The sequence below is a fragment of the Lynx canadensis genome, chromosome B3 (genome assembly GCF_007474595.2).
Source record: "Lynx canadensis isolate LIC74 chromosome B3, mLynCan4.pri.v2, whole genome shotgun sequence".
NCBI classification, from domain to species: Eukaryota; Metazoa; Chordata; class Mammalia; order Carnivora; family Felidae; genus Lynx; species Lynx canadensis.
The window spans coordinates 105,150,958-105,169,570 of record NC_044308.2 but is presented as its reverse complement, the minus strand read 5'-3'; the positions used below and the strand labels follow the sequence as shown (position 1 = coordinate 105,169,570).

The following is an 18,613-nucleotide window of genomic DNA, read 5'->3' as shown; positions in this document are numbered from 1 at the left end:
ATGTGCATGACTGAGCACTGATTGGTAAATTGAAGGGTCAGGAAGAGCAGTTCGGCACGAGGATTGGCGGTGAAGTGTCCCATGGAAACCGAACCCGGAGCTGCGGCCAGCATTTGCACGGGGGCGGGGCAGGGTCTTTCCAAGGCGCCTGCGCTAAACCGGCTTCTCGGCGCCATTTTGTCTGAGCGGCGGTGGTCGCAGCTCTATCGCATTTTACGTTTCTGGCGAGACGAGAGCCGACTGTGTATCCTGTAGATTCATTTTAGTGCGGCACCTATCCACGGTTCACTCCAGGACAGCACCTAGTGAAGGTCGGAGGAGTCGCGAACCTGTCAAAAGGTCGGTTGGAAGCTGTGGCTGTCCGAGTGACTAGGGGATGGCGCAGCTTTAGCGGCACCGGCACCGGAAGTGGACGGGCCGCGCGGCGGCCATGGCAAAGTAAGTTCTCCCTGCGGCGGGGTGGGGAGCAGGGGGCGGGATGAAAGGGGGCGAGGCCTCCTCTCCCGCCGCGCGAGAGAAAGGGGCGGAGGGGACGTGCACGTCTCTTTCTCCTGGCTGATCCTTGGCACCCCCTCTCGAGAGATTTTCTGGATTCTCCTCTCCGATCAGTTCTTCCTCCCTTTGGAAGTGCGTTTCGCGAACTTGTCATATTCCCTACCCAAGTGCCAGCTCTCTGGGCGCCTCATTAATTAACACGGGGAAGGCAAGGTGCTTAGACCTAGCTGAGTCGGGCGAGAGGTTTCCGCGTGCTCCTCGCGCGATTAAGCTTTGAGGAAGCTGCAGAAAGCAGCGGGTTGTGGAATCCACCAGCTGGCCCAGAACCTGCTACTCTAACCTCAGGCGGCTCTGCCGCTTAGCCAAAGCCTGTGCTACTTTTAAAAAAGGAAACAGTAGTGGTTTTGTAGGGACTGAAAACACTTTAAATAAGAAGACCTCCCCGATAGGACTTTGTTCAGGGCAGCAATTGATTTTGTTCTGTTAGCAGAATCTTTGTGTTCTGTTAAAACACATTTGAAATGGTGGAAATGGAGTATTAATTGGCAAGTTCTAAAGAATGAAATAAGGAAATGTGAAATATCGTCGATAATCCACACTACGTTTATTCAAAATTAATACCTAACTAGATTTTTGCAGTGATCACTGCAGTGATTTTTCTCAAAATTACTTACTAAGAAAATGGAGTGTAGCTGTTTTTGAGTGACCTAGTCATGCTGGTCTAGATAGCTGTTTAAACCTATTTTCGTTAGGGGCGCCTGGGTGGCCCAGTCGGTTAAGCCTCCGACTTTTGATTTCCGCTGAGGTCCTGATCTCAGTTCCTGAGTTCCAGCCCCACTCGGGGTTTGCGTTGACAGCAGGGAGCCTGCTTGGGATTCTCTCTCACTCTCGCTCTCCCTCTCTCTCTGTTCTTCCCCTACTTGTGCGCTCGCTCTCTCTCTCTCTCCAAATAAATAAAAACAAGCTTTAAAAAAAATTAAACTTAAGTCTTGTAGTACCTTTGTTACTGCTGCATCGGTGGGGATCCAGCCTAGAAAATGGCTGTATGATTTAATCATTTGTTGTGGATTTTTTTTGGCAGGTGGTCTGAAGAAAACCGAAATTTCTCAGTGACATATCCTAAAGTATTACTGAGGTAAGTTTTAATTTCTGTGAATAATCTTTAGAATGGGTAGACTTAAAATTTTACAGACCACTGTTGTCTGCCAATAAAGCCATAAATACAAAAAGGAAGAATGGTGGTTGAAAGAAGTTTGGTTTGACCAGGGGTTTATTTTTTTTTTAATTTTTTTTTTTCAACATTTTTATTTATTTTTGGGACAGAGAGAGACAGAGCATGAACAGGGGAGGGGCAGAGAGAGAGGGAGACACAGAATCTGAAACAGGCTCCAGGCTCCAAGCCATCAGCCCAGAGCCTGACGCGGGGCTCGAACTCACGGACCGCGAGATCGTGACCTGGCTGAAGTCGGACGCTTAACCGACTGCGCCACCCAGGCGCCCCTGACCAGGGGTTTAAATGAATCTGTAGGGGCGCCTGGGTGGCTCAGTCGGTTAAGCGCCCCACCTCAGCTCTAGTCATGATCTTGTGGTCCGTGAATTTGAGCCCCGCGTTGGGCTCTGTGCCGACAGCTCAGAGCCTGGAGCCTGCTTTGGATTCTGTGTCTCCTCCTCTCTCTCTGCCCCTCCCTTGCTCATGCTCTGTCTCTCTGTGTCTCAAAAATAAATTAAAAAAAAAAAAAAAACCAGAAATAAATAAATCTGTATAATTAGCTTCCTGATGTGATACTGTAGAATGAAATCTCAAAATTAGTACATGTTTATGAATTTATTTACCCATTTGTGTAGTTCCCATTTCTGGATTTTTTTTGAGTACTTAATATTTTTGTCATAGAATAATATGAACATTTTCATGTTTTTTTCTTCCTACTTAAAAATTTGGCACATAGAAAAAATATGTTAGTAGAAGTTTAGAAGTGATTGTTTTTTTTTTTCCTTAAGAAAATTATAAAATGATATAATACTGCTGAACTTCCCAGGGAGTAATCATCTATAATTCTACTACCAACTTATACTATCTGATCCAAATAATGCATGTCAGTGGGCATTTGGAAATTACTAAAAAGCCTAAAGAAGAAAAGACCAGTCTCTTGTATTTCTTCCACCAAAAGGCAGTTATAGTTTATGTTGTAATTCTGTGTGACACAGAGGGGTCTTTATTTTTCATCAGTGTTGTTTTATAAAGTAAAGGTCATTTTAGTCATGGTTATCTTGTCACTCGTTTTTTTCCTTATAGAAAAAACTAAGAACATGGGAAATATTTTGCCCATAAAGCACTTTTCATAGTTGCATAGTCTTCTGTAGGATAGATATAATTTATATAATTGGATGATATTTTAATTTTTCTATAACAGCAGTGATAGAATTGGTATCTTGGTGCATGTTTTAGAAAAGATTTTGTCTGAGAACGGACCGTCTGTGGCTAAAATTTTTAGGCATCTAGATCTTTCTTTACATTCCTGGTTATTTGGAATAAATCCCTAGAAATGGGAATAAGCTAAAAGGATTGTGCATTTAAGGCTTTGTACAGCTGCCCATCAGAAAGCTTTGCTTTTACTGTACTTACATTTTTTGTTGTTCTTTTTCCGTTTATTTTTTCCCTCAGTTTTTGTTTTGTTGTGGATTTTTTTTCGCTTTATTTTTTAAATTTTCTCTCGGGTCTTTTATTCAAGTAGAATTATAATTTTTAAAATAAGTTTAAGAATTTTTATGGGACCTTACAAGTGATTTTTTTAAAACTAATTTATTTTTCACTCTCAAATAGGTAGGCGTTTGTATAGTGGAACATTTTGCTGCACAGAAGTGACATTTAGAGGATACTAAAAACTACTGTTTTTATGGTATAGTTTATTTTATGTTTCCTCGAAGCCTTCCTTAAAGTTTTCCATCTTTATGGGCATTTTCTGTGTGCTTTTTTACCCTCACAGGAACCTTTATATGTCTCTCATCACATTTGCTGTGCAGTTCTTAGGCTCTTCCGTAGTTTGAGACTCCATTCCCAGAGGGCAGCAACTGAGGTTTTAGTCGCTGTTATGTTTCCCTGCTTGATACATGATAGGTGTTCTGTCAGTCTTTTTTATGAACCTGTATGTGCTTTTGTAAAGTATATGAAATCAACCAGCTTAATGTTTTCTTTAACAGTAATACTCTTCTAAGAACTTGTAATGTGCCACAGATGCTGTATTAGCCTTCAAAATTGTTTTAATGATCCAAATACTTGTTTTCATATTGAATTGATTTGTAATTGCTAATACAACATAGATTTAGAGAGCCCAGTAAGAATCTTAAGGGCATTATGATCTCTTAATGGAAGGCGACTGTAGATGAATATTAACTGAAGAGTCACTAGACCATCTCGTAGGTATTAATGAGAAAGATTAATTATGATTGATCTGTTTTTTTGTAACCATTGAGTCCAAACTATTAGAATAATGTTCCTTACAAAAACAAAATCACAAAAATTTTTAATGGTGTTTCTGTGATAGAAAGCTATTTTGAAGGCAGAATGTTTTATTTATTTGGTCAAGGCTTCAAACGAGGCTTTATAATTAGCTTCTTGAGGTAGTATTTTACACTGAAATCCCCAAATTAGAACATTCCTATGGATTTGTTTACCCATTTATGTGGTTCCCATTTCTGGATTTTTAATGATGGAACACTCTGAACATATTCATGATTTTTTTGAGCCCATGTTAAAATAGGTGACAGAGGGGCGCCTGGGTGGCTCAGTCGGTTAAGCGTCCAACTTCAGCCAGGTCACGATCTCGCGGTCCGTGAGTTCGAGCCCCGCGTCGGGCTCTGGGCTGATGGCTCAGAGCCTGGAACCTGTTTCCAATTCTGTGTCTCCCTCTCTCTCTGCCCCTCCCCCGTTCATGCTCTGTCTCTTTCTGTCTCAAAAATAAATAAATGTTAAAAAAAAAATTTAAAAAAAAATAAAATAGGTGACAGAGATCTCATCAGTGAAAGTGTTTAGAAGTGAAATTTGCTTCATTGTTTTTTAAGATTATTAAATAGACTATGTTCTGAGGATTGTGGCATACTCAAAACTAAAGGAAGTCTTTGTTTTTTTAGAATAAACCTCATTTTGTGGGAAAATGAAGGAAGATGTTCCAGTTTTAAAAGACCTGGATCTACTGTTGAAAATTCTGTTTCTGGTATGTAGTTTTACTTGTCTTTTATTTAGTAATTAAGATCAGCAGTTAGTATGTTATATACATATGTTACATATGTGTGTATCTTGAAAAATGATAGAATTTGTTTCACTGTACAGTTTCTATAAATGTCTATGTTAAGAAGTAGAACAGATTGATTGCTGTGTTGAACATACCTGCTTTGCTAATGGTTTTGTTGTTTTTTGGAAAGTTACATAATTTGCTTTTTTGTAACAAAGCTATCTTTGCAATCCCTGTGTGGTCTTTTGCCCTATTGATAGTCACTGCTGATTTTATGGCCGTGTGGAGGCATAGATTACTGGGTGTTTTCACCCATAATTTAGACTAGAGTGAAGGCATATTTTAGGATTGGGGTACACGCTGATCTAGGGATCTGCTTATGTTCCTACATGGCAAGGATCTATGCTAAAGGAGCTTACTATTAATAAAAGAAAGAATATAATTAAACATGTGGAAAGTTAATGGAGTTATTGCAAAAGATTCAATCAGTGCAGGAAAGTTTTTAAAGATTTAAATCATGGCTTACAAGATAATTTATCAAAGTTCAGTATGCGGTTGAGATTTAATTGTTTTTTAAAATACAAATTATTGGGGTGCCTGGGTGGCTCAGTTGGTTAAGTGTCCGACTTCAGCCCAGGTCATGATCTCACGGTTCGTGAGTTCGAGCCCCGCATCGGGCTCTGTGCTGACGACTCGGAGTCTGGAGCCTGCTTTGGATTCTGTGTGCCCCTCTCTCTCTGCCCCTCCCCTGCTCATGCCCTGTCTTTCTGTCTCAAAAATAATAAAAATATTAAAAAAAATAATAAAATAAAATACAAATTGTTTTATAATGCAGAATGAAAAGAAATTTGTTTAGTGATCATTGAAGGCTTTTCGGGGTTAGTGAGAGATCATTTGTAAAATTAGAAGAAAGGAAGATCTCGGACTTTCTTAGTGGGTGGAAAATGGTGATTAGGAACATAATTACATAAAGAAAGTTATGTTTGGGGAAGTGAATAAACCATTTCGGAGAGGATGAATGACTAAAGATTACCTTGGAAAAATTGCATGAGGTCAGCTTGTCAACATTTCTAGAATTAGCTTCACATCGATTATGTGGGGTGCGTGTCCTCTCTACTGGTTTGGGAACCTTGTGAGGGCTTTGAAAGCTGGGATGTGAGCAGAAAATAAAGATTATTTTGTTTTAGTCTCACATTTTAACAAATCACAATGCAACTAAACCCATCTCTTTTAATCCCACTCTGATAACATTGGTTTGTTTTTTTATTTTTTAAGTTTGTTTAATTTGAGAGAGAGCGTGAAAAGGCAAGTGGGGGAGGGGCAGAGAGAGGAGATGGTGAGAATCCCAAGCAGGCTCTACACCAGCAGCACAGAGCCTGATGGCAGAGCTCAAACTCAGAAACTTTGAGGTCATGACCTGAGCCAAAGTCAGACACTTAACCAACTGAGCCACCCAGGTGCCCCTAACAGATTTTTTAAATGTCCTTGTCCTTATGCATATTTTTCTTTATTATTAATTTTTACTTTTTTTTTTGTTCCTTTAACATTGTAATAAGCATTCAGTGTGACCACACAGTACCCATTATAATTTTGATGTGTGAAAACAATCCATCAAACTGTTTTATTTTCAGCTTAATTTTTGTATTTCTTGACCATTTAGGTTTCAGGTTTTTCAGTATTCTGCATTTATCATCTATGTGCATACGATATTTTCAGTCTTTTGGACGTTGTTTCAGGATTGATTGTCACCCTCTCTGTGACATTAGCTACCTGAATTGGGTAGTATATAATTATAATCATTTTTGCTAATTTGATAAGTGCAAAATATGTTGAGCTCTCCTTTTCCTTGTAATATTTTTGTTGTTAACTAGTGAATTAGGACCTTTTTCTGCAATTTCAACTGATTCTTGGTACTAGACAAGTTGTCTCTTTAAGATCTCTGTCCATTTATGTGAGAGTCTTGATGTTTTATTTCTTTGAGTTTTTTATATAATATTTAGTAGTAATTGGTTGCAGATATTTTTCCTTATAGAATTCTTTTTTAATTTTAGTTATTTTTGTTGAGGGCTTTTGAATAGGCACAGAGGGATATGATGTACACAAAATGTACTATTGGGAAGTCACTTGGAAACAGTGTCCAGTGTGACTGAAGAAATGACACAGGAATTGGAAGTAGGGAGACAAGATATTTTTGCGATACATCTGCATGCATGAAAACTAGAGTCAGATGGAGAGAGGGGAAGGAATAAGTGAGCAAGAAATTTGAGGGGAAAAAAGAGTTGACAGTATTTGATCTCTACTTGATTGTAGCAGTAAAGAAGAAAACAAAACACTCAAAATTTTAAAGAACAGGGAATAGTTCATACCATTAACAAGTTTTGTAGGTCAGAAAAAGACACTGATGTGTAAGGAAAATGAAATCAGTTTTAAACATGCTAGTTAGAGCTTGAAATGTCTGGTAAGCATTTATTCTTCTTTTATCAAAGTGCCTCTGAAGCCCTAATTGGGACAAGGCATATGCTGGACCTTACATTGTTTTTTATATTTTGATTTCTAATTCCATTCTTCTATTAGATTTTAGTGGTTTTATCAAGTCTTTGTTTCTTTTTTTTTTTAAGTTTGTTTTTGTTTTGAAAGAGAGCATCAGCTTGAGTGGGAGAGAGGTAGAGAGATGGGGAAAGAATCCTAAGCAGGCTCCATGTTATCAGCATGGAGCCTGATGTGGGCCTCAAACTCACAAACTGTGGGATCATGACCTGAGCCAAAATCAAGAGCCAGACACTTAACCCACTGAGCCACCCAGGCGCCCATATCAAGGCTTTCTTATTTCTGATTTTTGAAGTACAACTTGGCTGGCTCAGAAGAGCATTCAACTCTTGATCTTGGGGTGCTAAGTTTGAGCCCCACGTTGGGTATAGAGATTACTTATATAAGTAAGTGAACTTTAAAAAAAAGTACAACTTGAAATGAAAAATTAAAGTGAATTAATAAGTAAAATAAATGCAGGGAAACCAAATGATTTGCATACTAAAGGAGAAGTTCATTATTGAAAAAAAATAGTTTTAAGGTAGCATCTTACAAAAATACATGTATGCTTTTAAGGTTTTTTTTTAATGTTTATTCATTTATTTTGAGAGAGAGAGGGAGAGGGAAAGAGAATCCCAAGCAGGCTCCACGCTGTCAGCACAGAGCCTGACTTCGGGCTCGATCTCAAACTGTGAGATCATGACCTGAGCCGAAATCAAGAGTCAGTTGTTTACCCAACTGAGCCATCCCAGTGTCCATTAAATTGTTCAAATATATGGGGTGAAATATTTTTCCCTCCTCTTTCCCAGTGGACTAAATTTTGTGTGTTTTCTTTTAACTTTAACAAAATACAGAGAAGTAACAGATGTGTGTGGAACATGAATGTTTAGCCAAGATTCTTTAAATATCTAAAATCTAAGTAAAGATGTTAATTGTCTTGTTTTCGGAAACCACTTTTATTTCAACAGATGAAATTAAAGTGCTCAGTGTAAGGAAGGGCTTTAACAATGAGAAATGTCAAACATGTAATAGGCTAATTTTTGAGTGTTCTTCAAGAGAAAGAGCTTACTTTTATCAGTTAATCTCCCTTGGTGTCTCTGCCCTTTTTTTCTTAGGGTTTTAAAAAATGTTTTCTGCTACTTACCAAGGAAAAAGTTATTATTTTGTCTTAGAAAAAACAGGCTTTTTAAATAATAGTTCTGTATCAATCACAGTACTCAATTTTTTCCCTCTTTGTTTCTGATTAGCCTTTTTAATCAGTTTTTATAAAACTTAATCCATTTGGGATAATATATGAGGTTATGAAATTTGAGCCACTTCATTATATATATCAGGACTCTCCTTAGGGTGCCTGGGTGGCTTAGTTAGTCAAGCATCAGACTCTTGATTTTGGCTCCCGTCATGATCTCACGATTCGTGTCGGGCTTCACGCTAAGAGCAGGGAGCCTGCTTGGGGTTCTCTCTCTGTCCCTCCCCCACCCCCGCTTAATAAAAATAAACTTAAAAAAAAAAAAAGCTGTCTTTGATCTCATTTAAATAATTAGGTATTTAAAACTCTTCCCATCATATTGCTAGCTTTGAGTTACAAGACATAATCTGTTTACAAATTGAGGAAAAAGTAATACATTTAGAAACATTTGTGCATAAGTTTTCAGCATTTTTAATTTGTAACAAATACGTGGTTTTGTGTATGTTTTCATTGCTTTTTATTAATCCCTTAACTTTGGTACCTTTTATTTTTCAAAATAAGTGATTGGAGCTACCTGCATGGGATTTAGGCCTTCACCATGTCCCCATTAGAACCATAGCTTTTAAAAGTAGTTTAGGGAGGGGTGCCTGGGTGGCTCAATTGGTTAAGCATCTGACTTCAGCTCGGGTCATGATCTTGTGGTTGGTGAGATTGAGCCCCGCGTTGGGCTCTGTGCTAACAGTTCAGAGCCTGGAGCCTGCTTCTGATTTTGTCTGTCTCTGTCTGTCTGTCTTTCTCTCTCTCTCTCTCTCTCTCTCACACTGCCCCTCCCCCACTCATGCCCTGTCTCTCAAAAATGAATAAATGTTTAAAAAAAAAATTTAAAAAGTAGTTTAGAGATAGCAAAGAAGATACTTGCAGCATTTAGAGATAGCAAAGAAGATACTTGCAGCATTAGAATGTGTAGCTGTGGCCAGGCTTTTTGTGAGATGGGTGGTTTAGAGCACATTTCTTAATTTCTCTGCCTCATCTGTAAAATGGGGAGGATATGAGTAGAACTGCCCTGACAGTTTAGTATTAAATGAGTTAGTACATGTAAAGTGCTAGAATAATGCCAAGTGTTTAGGAAACATTCAGATATTAGGTGGTGTTAGTGTGTATAATGCTGTTACGTAGGGTCTGTCATTCTAGCAGCTTTTAAAACAATACATTATATTTCCACATACAAATAAAGCATGTAGACTCTTTGCCTCCCATTCTAGACCTTACTGAATGTCATATCAGTCTGTCTCTAAACTAATTTGCTGCAGTCACACTAAATCTGTCACGGCTCCCCTATACAAACTCTGTGTTTTCCGTGTTGTTTTTATTCATACTTTCCCCACAATCTAGAATGTTCCCCAATCAACACTAATTTTTTTTTTTTTTTTTTTTTTAGAGAGCAAGCACATGTGGGAGAGAGAATCCCAAGCAAGCCCCACGCTCAGCATGGAGCCCGACCCAGGGCTCAATCCCACAACCCTAGGATCATAACCTGAGCCCATAATCAAGAGTCAGATGCTCAACTAATTGAGCCACCCGTGCACTCTGCAAATGCTACTTTTTGAGTGAAATTTTCCATGATCCCTCTTTAGGTAATTTGTCCCTATGAATTTCATATATTTTCTCTTAACATGATTCCTGTCACTTTCTATATTGCATTTTAGTTTCTTATTCACTCACATGTTCTTCACTAAGTTAGGACAATACCTTATCCATCTTTGTAAGTTTAGAACCTGTCATAAGTGTTGGCACTTAGGAGGCACTCTTTTGTGGAATGGAAGTTTGTAAAATATATAGCAAGCTTAGAGGTGATATTTAATGAATGAATGCATGCCAGTAAAAATGTGCTTTGTCAGTGTTTGTACACTAGGAGACTCTTGCCTGATCAGTTACTTAAAATGAGATCGCTTGAGGTTTTAGGAATTGAGTCTGATTCAATGTAGGGAGCAGAGCACTATGGGGATTATCCACAGGTGAAGAATTTTCATTGGAATGTTTTCATGCCATTTTTAAATTTTTTCAACGTTTATTTATTTTTGGGACAGAGAGAGACAGAGCATGAACAGGGGAGGGGCAGAGAGAGAGGGAGACACAGAATCGGAAACAGGCTCCAGGCTCTGAGCCATCAGCCCAGAGCCTGACGCGGGGCTCGAACTCACGGACCGCGAGATCGTGACCTGGCTGAAGTCGGACGCTTAACCAACTGCGCCACCCAGGCGCCCCCATTTTTAAAAGTATATCTAATTAACCACCAGAGGGACTGGGGGTGGTGTTGCTGTTGTTGTTGTAGTTGTTTTCATGGATGTACCCACCCACCAAACTTCCTTATCACCAGTGGTCCAAATTTATTAAAAGTTTGACCAGGACTGGGGCGCCTGGGTGGCGCAGTCGGTTAAGCGTCCGACTTCAGCCAGGTCACGATCTCGCGGTCCGTGAGTTCGAGCCCCGCGTCGGGCTCTGGGCTGATGGCTCAGAGCCTGGAGCCTGTTTCCGATTCTGTGTCTCCCTCTCTCTCTGCCCCTCCCCTGTTCATGCTCTGTCTCTCTCTGTCCCAAAAATAAATAAATGTTGAAAAAAAAAAAATTAAAAAAAAAAAAAAAAAGTTTGACCAGGACTAAGGGTACATCGGCTGCCAATAATATAATATACAAACCACCTGGCTCAGTCAGTAATCTCACTTTACAAATACATTTTTTCTTACCACCATTATGCCTCTAGGCATGAAAGTAGAAGTAGTCGGAGAAAAGAAGCTGGCGAGATGTTTCTGAGGACACTGATCTTTGGTTACTATAATGTTGATAGGGTCTGGCCTCTAGCTCTAGAAGAAATGGGACTGGTGGAAATGAGTTAAGTTATCAGGCTGATATTAGGCATTCATGAAGCTAAAGTGGCAATTATGTTACTCTTAGCTCAAAAATTCTCAGAATTTCTACAGTAGTTTAGTGGGATGTTGGATTGAATACGCATCTTAATATAGGAACACTGGATTTGAAAACCGTATGTTCTCTGTTCTAATCATAAGCATGTTCTCATTGGCTGTGATCTGGGATACATTACTCTGCTTGAGTGTCTGCTGTTAGAGATAAAGGGCACGGGCCTAGATACTTACAGCTCTTAATGTACTTAAATCCAGCACCGTATTTTTCAAATAAGAATTCCTGAGCACACTTCCAATATCTGTGTCTGAAAGGTTAACTGATTGATATTTAACAACCCCTGAGAATCTGAATCATTGAGGCATTGACTCAATAATTTTAGCACTTAACGAAGTTCCTGCTATTCCTATCTCATAGGATCAAATTCTGACAGAAGCTTTAATGTCCTACCTACCTCACTGTTGTAGTTAATAGGCATTCTCATTATTTTCATTGTTTGGCAAAACAGATATTTGAAATAATAGTTAAGGAAGATCACTAACTAATGTCATTATAGTGAAGTTTCTGTTTTGTGTATGTATGTGTACTGCCCACACACAAAACAAAGTACAGCATACTCCAGTATTTTCTCCTGTATGTTTTTTTTAAGTCTGTTAGGACTGACAAAATTGATTTCCTGACTTACTGTGGATCTCAACCTGCTTTTTGGGTGGGAAGAATGGACTAGATAATAATCCCTAACATCCCGTGTTAAACATTCACTAGGCACTTCGATACAATGTTGTACTCCTAATTGTGATAGCTTAAAAGTTAAGATACAAATTGTTACCTGGAAATGCTTCTGGTTTCAACAGCAGCGGGATTGGGGTAGGGTGGGGAGCAGCTGAAAGACATCGTGTCATGGGGTATGGGAGCAAGGGGGAGTTTTCATTTTCTTTTCGTTGGTTTATAATATGTTTGGTAGTGTGTTTTTGAGTCTGCTGATATTAATGGCCCACTTAGGGACTTATATTTATTTGTATATAGGGATACCTTGAATCCTCTGGAAACATAAAAATCTCTTCCCCAAGTTGGTTCCTTCAAACAAAACAAGCTGTTTTTTTGTTTTTGTTTTTATTTTTTGCTTTTAGTATTTATGTTTGTTCAGTTTATGTGCAGTCATAAAACTGCCTGCAGTGTTTGTATAATTTTGGTGACTTAGATCGTGGTACACAAGACAGGGAGGGGATTTTTATATGAGAGAACATAACAAAAATAAAAGCCATCTTCCCATTTCTTATTCGTTTATGTACTATGTGATACTGTCCTTAAGACCTTTAAATTGCTGAGGGAACCTTGGTAACCAAGGTAAATTTTGTCTGTTTTCCTCTCAAATGTGAAGTTCTGCATTTTATTACACAGTCACGAAAAACTAGTCTGTTACCAGTAAGTACGTAAACCACAGAACTTGCTCCTTCCTATATGCTGCCAAGTACTTCCTGTTTTGTCAGATTTCCATTTAGGGAAAAGAATGGATTTAAAGTAGCCGCGCCTGAGTTTTGTTTAAAGCGTCTCTCCTGAATTTCATTTTGGAGGCTGTCCAAGTATCTAGATGGGGGATGGGGGGGTGGCATATCATGTCTACAATGAAGTCATATGTCAGAAAGCTTCATTTGGCTTCATATCCTGAAACAGGGGTGCCAGGAAGGAAAAGAAACTTTTTGTTGTCAGAAATAATTAGTGCATGACTTGCCAACATTGTGGCTTGCCTTTAGGCTTTCCATGTCAAATGTGTGTCAGGTACTGAATGAATCATTATATTGCCTGTGAAGGAAGAATCTATGTTCATTTCTAGTAGACTTTTTCCTCTAGAAACACATAAAAACTTCCATTCAGCCACACATTTAATCCTTTTTCCATAGGGACAGGTTAAAGGTCAAGTGGTGATTCAAATAGAAATTGGCTACATTGTGAATATTGAATATCTTTAAGGGAAGAGTTAATTCTTTTGCAACTAAAATGGTAAATAGAACATTTAGCTATACATTACAAATTATCTTTTTTTTTATCTTATGAAATGAACTTTTAATTAGGTGTTAATAGAATGTGTTAGTGGAACATATTTTCAATGTAAACCTGAATCCCTTCCTATTGATGGTAAGGGAATCTTGTGTTAAGGTTCTTTTGCAGTTGGTGGGACCAAGTTCTATGAAATTTCTCTGACCAAATTAACCTGACCTGCCTTAAGTCAGAGCTGTTTCTCTTCGTTGATCCGTCAGTAAAATATGAAAGATGCTGTTTAATCCTTGAGCACCTATGCTTTGTGTCCACCCTCATATTGGAAATGTTCAGAAAACTGATGCTGAATCGTTAAGATATTCAATACCATCTACTATAAGATTTCTACCAGAAACTTCCCTTTTCATCATCTAGATACATATTCCTATTTCTGATACTTGTATTTCTTTAAAAATCCAGTGAAAGAAAAGTTTCATCAGTCAACTGTCAGTCCCTATAGCTTCATCCTCCACTTTGCTCTGTAACAGAAATCTCCTCTCTTGAAACCCTTTAACTGTTTCGGTTAGTTCTTCTTTTACTAACCTGTGTCTAAATCAGTGATTCTCAAATTTTAGTGTATTCATAAGCATCACACCAGATACTTGTTCAAAATACAAATCCTGGGCCTCACTTCAGACCTCGTGAATTCAAATCTATGGAGAATTCTTAGGCATGTGTTCTTTGAACCAGATGGAGAAACTGTTATCTACTCCATGCATTCCCACTGTCATCTAGATTATGTTCCTCATAATCTTATATTGGTTAGCCTTTTTACTTTGTTTCGGTTAGTGGCATCTCAGAAGTTTTTTTTTGGTAACTATTGCCATCTGTAGTTCTTCTCCTAAATTCACCGATTGGAGAGTTCATCTACCAGATCTCCAGGAAACTGCCCCAGATTCTCTTTCTTGTTTGTCAGAGTTTATCTTCTTCCCCCTTCCCAAAGCACACATTTGTAGTTCAGTGGATACATACAGTATATGTTACTCATAGTAAAACATGGATATATATTCTGATACAATTATCCCTGCTTTTTAAAAGTCTGTATCATACCACATCTCTTTTAACAAAAGACCTACATTAGTACTCATTTTTGCTACCAAAAGCCAGAAAAGACTAATACAGTTTATTTTCAGGGGCGCCTGCATGGCTCAGTCACTTAAGCGGGTCATGATCTCATGTTTCAGGGATTCAAGCCCCACGTTGGGCTCTGTGCTGACAGTTCAGAGCCTGGATCCTGCCTCAGGTTCTGTCTACCTCTCTCTCTGCCCTTCCCCTACTTAGGCTCTATCTCTCTCTAAAAAATAAACATTAAAAAAATTTTAAAAAGAAAGGTTATTTTCAGGGTTTGGGAATGCTCAAAAATTTTTCAATGTAAATTAATGGTAATTTCTTCACTTTATGCCATTTTGGCTTATGAAAGGTTTTGTAGGAACCCTCTACTTCATACTTTTCTATATGGCAGGGGAAACTTGTACCTTGCTAATGATTTTTAAATGTGTTTTTCTTACCAGGAAAGGAATTATATCTTATTTTTAAACATTTTATATATAATCTTTCCTGGCAGTCTGATACACTTCAGGCCTCCAAATGATTGCTTGTTGCCGTCTAGTTGCTGCTCACCCAGACCAGTCTATCTACTAAAGGTGATGAGTTATCCTCTTTATACCTACAATTCTTGTATACCATTTCCCTTTCTCTAAATTATCTGTATTTTCTTGGTGCTGTTTTAAGAATAATTCTCTCTTCATACATTGGTCTTAAAGCCTTGTTGGGTTTTCGTGGTTAAAAAGTTTTTAATAGTTCCCTTTCCCATATCAGTTGTATAGTTGAACTCCTTTATTTTTAAATGAATTTTCCTAAAATGCTATTTTGTTTCCACATAGTAAAAATTAAAAGTTCAAATCATAAACTTCAAACACAAACTCAAGCTGTATAAGGACCCTTTACTCTTCAACAGCCTTTATGCATTAACTACAGTACACCAGCGTTTACTTTTTAAGAGTTGGTGTTTAGGAGTAGAGATACATATAAGTAAGGTGTTAAAGGGGTGGGATAGTTTAAGAAGGAATATTAGGGGGGTTTTTTGTAGTATGAATTGTCTGTTTAAACCTTTTGTCCATTTTTAAAAACTGGGTGGTTTTCTTAATATTTGAATTTTTAGAGTTCTTTATACATTCTGAATACACATCTACTGTCAGATGTGTGATTTGTAAATATTTTCCCCTTAAGAGTTTGTCTTTGTTTATTCATTCTCTTGGTGTTTTTAGGAGAGCAGCTTTTAATTTTGGTGAAATTGAGTTTGTCAGTTTTCATTTGTACATCATTTGGTATGGTATCTAACTAAGAATTTTTTTTTAAACCAGTCTCAGAGATCTTCTGTTTTCTTCTTAGAAAGTTTTAGTTGAGGTACATTTTGGTATATGGTCACCTTGACTTAACGCATTTGGTACAAGGTATGACTTGTTTTCTGGTGTTTTTGCATATAGATGTCCAGTTATTCCAGCACCACGTGTGGAAAAGCGCTGTCCTTCTCCACTGACTTCCCTTTTCCCTTTTGTCAATTGACCATATTTGTCAGTCTCTTTTAAGACTCCATTCTATTCCATTAATAATGTTTATTACATGAACTTTATATTATAGTAAGTCTTCAGATCAGGTGGTGTTGGCCTTGTCTTCTTATTCAAAATTGCTTTGGCTATTCTAATTCCTTTTCCTATATAAATTTTACAAACCACTTGATTTCCTGCCATCCCCCAAAAAAGGCCTCTTGCAAATTTGATTGGGTTTTACATTGAATCTATAAATCAGGTTAGGGAGAATTGACAGTGCTGAGCCTTCTGATCAGTTTATGTAGTTCATTGTCAATGTCACCATTTTATAATTTTCAACATAAAATCTTATACAAATTAAAGTTTATACCTAAGTAAGTATTCCTGGTTTTGATGCCATTGTAAATGGTACATAATCCTTATTTTATAGATGAGGAAATTAAGTTGCCCGAGGTGACACAGTTATTAAGTGACAAAAGCCAGTTTGAAACCTACATTGGCTTATCAGCTGCTGTCCTGGTTTTAATTACAATGTTAATTTTTTACTCTGAAGCTCTTGTGATTAGTGGTAGCTGAGAGGAAGCTCTTATTTCTTTTATCAAGAAAAATCCTGTCATTATAGTGCTTCTATAAAAAAAAAAAAAAAAAAAACCCAGGGAGTTTATATATTTTCTGAGTTTGGGTTTTCCAGATCTTTCCAAATCATAAACCATGCTCATCTTAGTTTCAGAAACCCCTGATGGATACAGTTTTGATCCAGTGTTTTTAAGTAGTATGCATATCCTGCAGTTAACTATTATAAATTATTTCAGTATTTTAAATATGTACCTGTAGATCAGATTAAATGAGACCAAAGAAGTGAAGGCATTTGATTCTTAGTAGATGTTCAATAAATGCTAGTTAAATCTAAACAGGTAATTTTTGAAGTACCCGTTATTTCTAATGTCATCTAATGTAATGTTATGCAGAAAAATTTGGCGCTGAAGGTAAACTTTAACCCTGTACTTTCCATAGGGATACACAACTACAATCTTTTAATAAAAGTAATTCAAATGCTCAAAAAAAAAAAAAATACCTTTAGCATTTGAATGCCTACTGTGTTGCTGCTCACACCCAGTGGATACAAAGACAGGATTTCTTGAACACCTCTCCCATGGGCTGGGATTGTGCACACACAATATCAGTGGTAGAATAAAAGCTTTACTTGGTGGGGGTTAAGAGTAGCTGCACTCATACACATTTCAGTTTTGGAATTCTTTTTTAAAAAGAAAATAGTTGGACCACGTTTATGGGACACATATAACAGGGCCAAGAGGGAGAAATCTGACACACTTTAGAAGGCTTTCTTTGGCAGGTGGTGGAAGTCCTTAAGAAAACCACTATTAAATAGCCTAAGCATGGCAAATTCAATGTAGGACATGACAGAGTGCAGGAATGCAAAATAAAATAGGTCTGGGTTCCATTTCCAAAAATAAGGAATTCAAAATTTAGAGAATATCTGAGTGTTCTACATAAGACTTGATTTTTTAATTAAAGGGTATTTAATCTTACTGTATTAAATTGTCTTGTACTTACAGTGCAACAGCTGATGATATTCACATTTCCTAAAATTTTCTATTTAAATCCAAGTTAGTTAACATATAATGTAATAATGGTTCCAGGAGCATATTTAGTGAATGATCAACTTACATATAATCCAGTGCTTATCCCAACAAGTGCCCTCCTTAATGCCCAGCACCCCTCCGGCAAAGCTGTTTGTTCTCTGTATTTAAGGGTCTCTTAAGATTTGTCTCCCTGTTTTTGTCTTATTTTTTTTCTTCCCTTCCCCTGTATTCATCTGTTGTGTTTCTTAAATTCATGTATTTCTCTTTCTCTGACTTATTTCTCTTAGCATAATACATTCTAGTTCCGTCCACATTGTTGCAAATGGCAAGATTTCATTTTTTGATCATGGAGGAATATTCCAGTGTGTGTGTGTGTGTGTGTGTGTGTGTGTGTGTTTACACACACACACACACTCTACGTACACACACATACCCCACATCTTTTTTATCCAATCATCAGTCCGTATGGCCATTTGGGTTCTTTCCATAATTTGGCTATTGTTGATAGTGCTGCTATAAATATAAACATTGGGGTGCAATGTGCCCAAGATTTGATTTTCATTTGTGGATTTTCTCTAGTTTCTTAATAGCATTTGGGTAAGTGGATGTTTTTACAAAATGAGAAAAAAAAAAACATTAATTTGTAATCTTAATTTGAAGAGTAAAACATACTGGGGCACCTGGGTAGCTCAGTCAGTTGAGCATCTGACTTTGGCTCAGGTCATGATCTCACAGTTTTTGAGTCCAGTTTGTGAGCTTGAGCCCCGCGTCAGGCTCTGTGCTGACAGCTCAGAGCCTGGAGCCTGTTTCGCATTCTGTGTCTCCCTCTCTCTCTGCTCCTCCCCTGCTCACATGCTGTCTCTCTCTCAAAAATAAATAGAGATTAAAAAAAAATTTTAATAAAAAAGAAAGGAAAACATACGACCTACAACTGATTTTTCTCTTTTATTTTTCAGGTCTCTTTATGAATGATGGAAATAGAAGCAAATGGATAGTCATAATCAGATAAGTGCTTTAATAGTCTAAATATATTTTTTGGGGGCGCCTGGGTGGCGCAGTCGGTTAA

General features: G+C 37.7%; 1 long non-coding RNA gene across 3 annotated transcripts; it reads left to right on the top strand.

Moving 5' to 3' along the window:
• The first annotated feature begins 151 nt into the window (after positions 1–151).
• LOC116738103 lies at positions 152–18,586 on the top strand. Of its 3 annotated transcripts, XR_004343705.1 has the most exons (5): positions 152–438; positions 1,577–1,630; positions 4,624–4,706; positions 14,959–15,037; positions 18,504–18,586. It is a non-coding gene; the product is annotated as an uncharacterized LOC116738103 (long non-coding RNA). The 3 variants fall into 3 exon arrangements; XR_004343706.1 differs by lacking the exon at positions 14,959–15,037 and having other exon boundaries at positions 154–438; positions 18,504–18,585; XR_004343707.1 differs by lacking the exons at positions 14,959–15,037; positions 18,504–18,586 and adding an exon at positions 9,878–9,917 and having other exon boundaries at positions 154–438.
• The last annotated feature ends 27 nt before the right edge of the window (positions 18,587–18,613 follow it).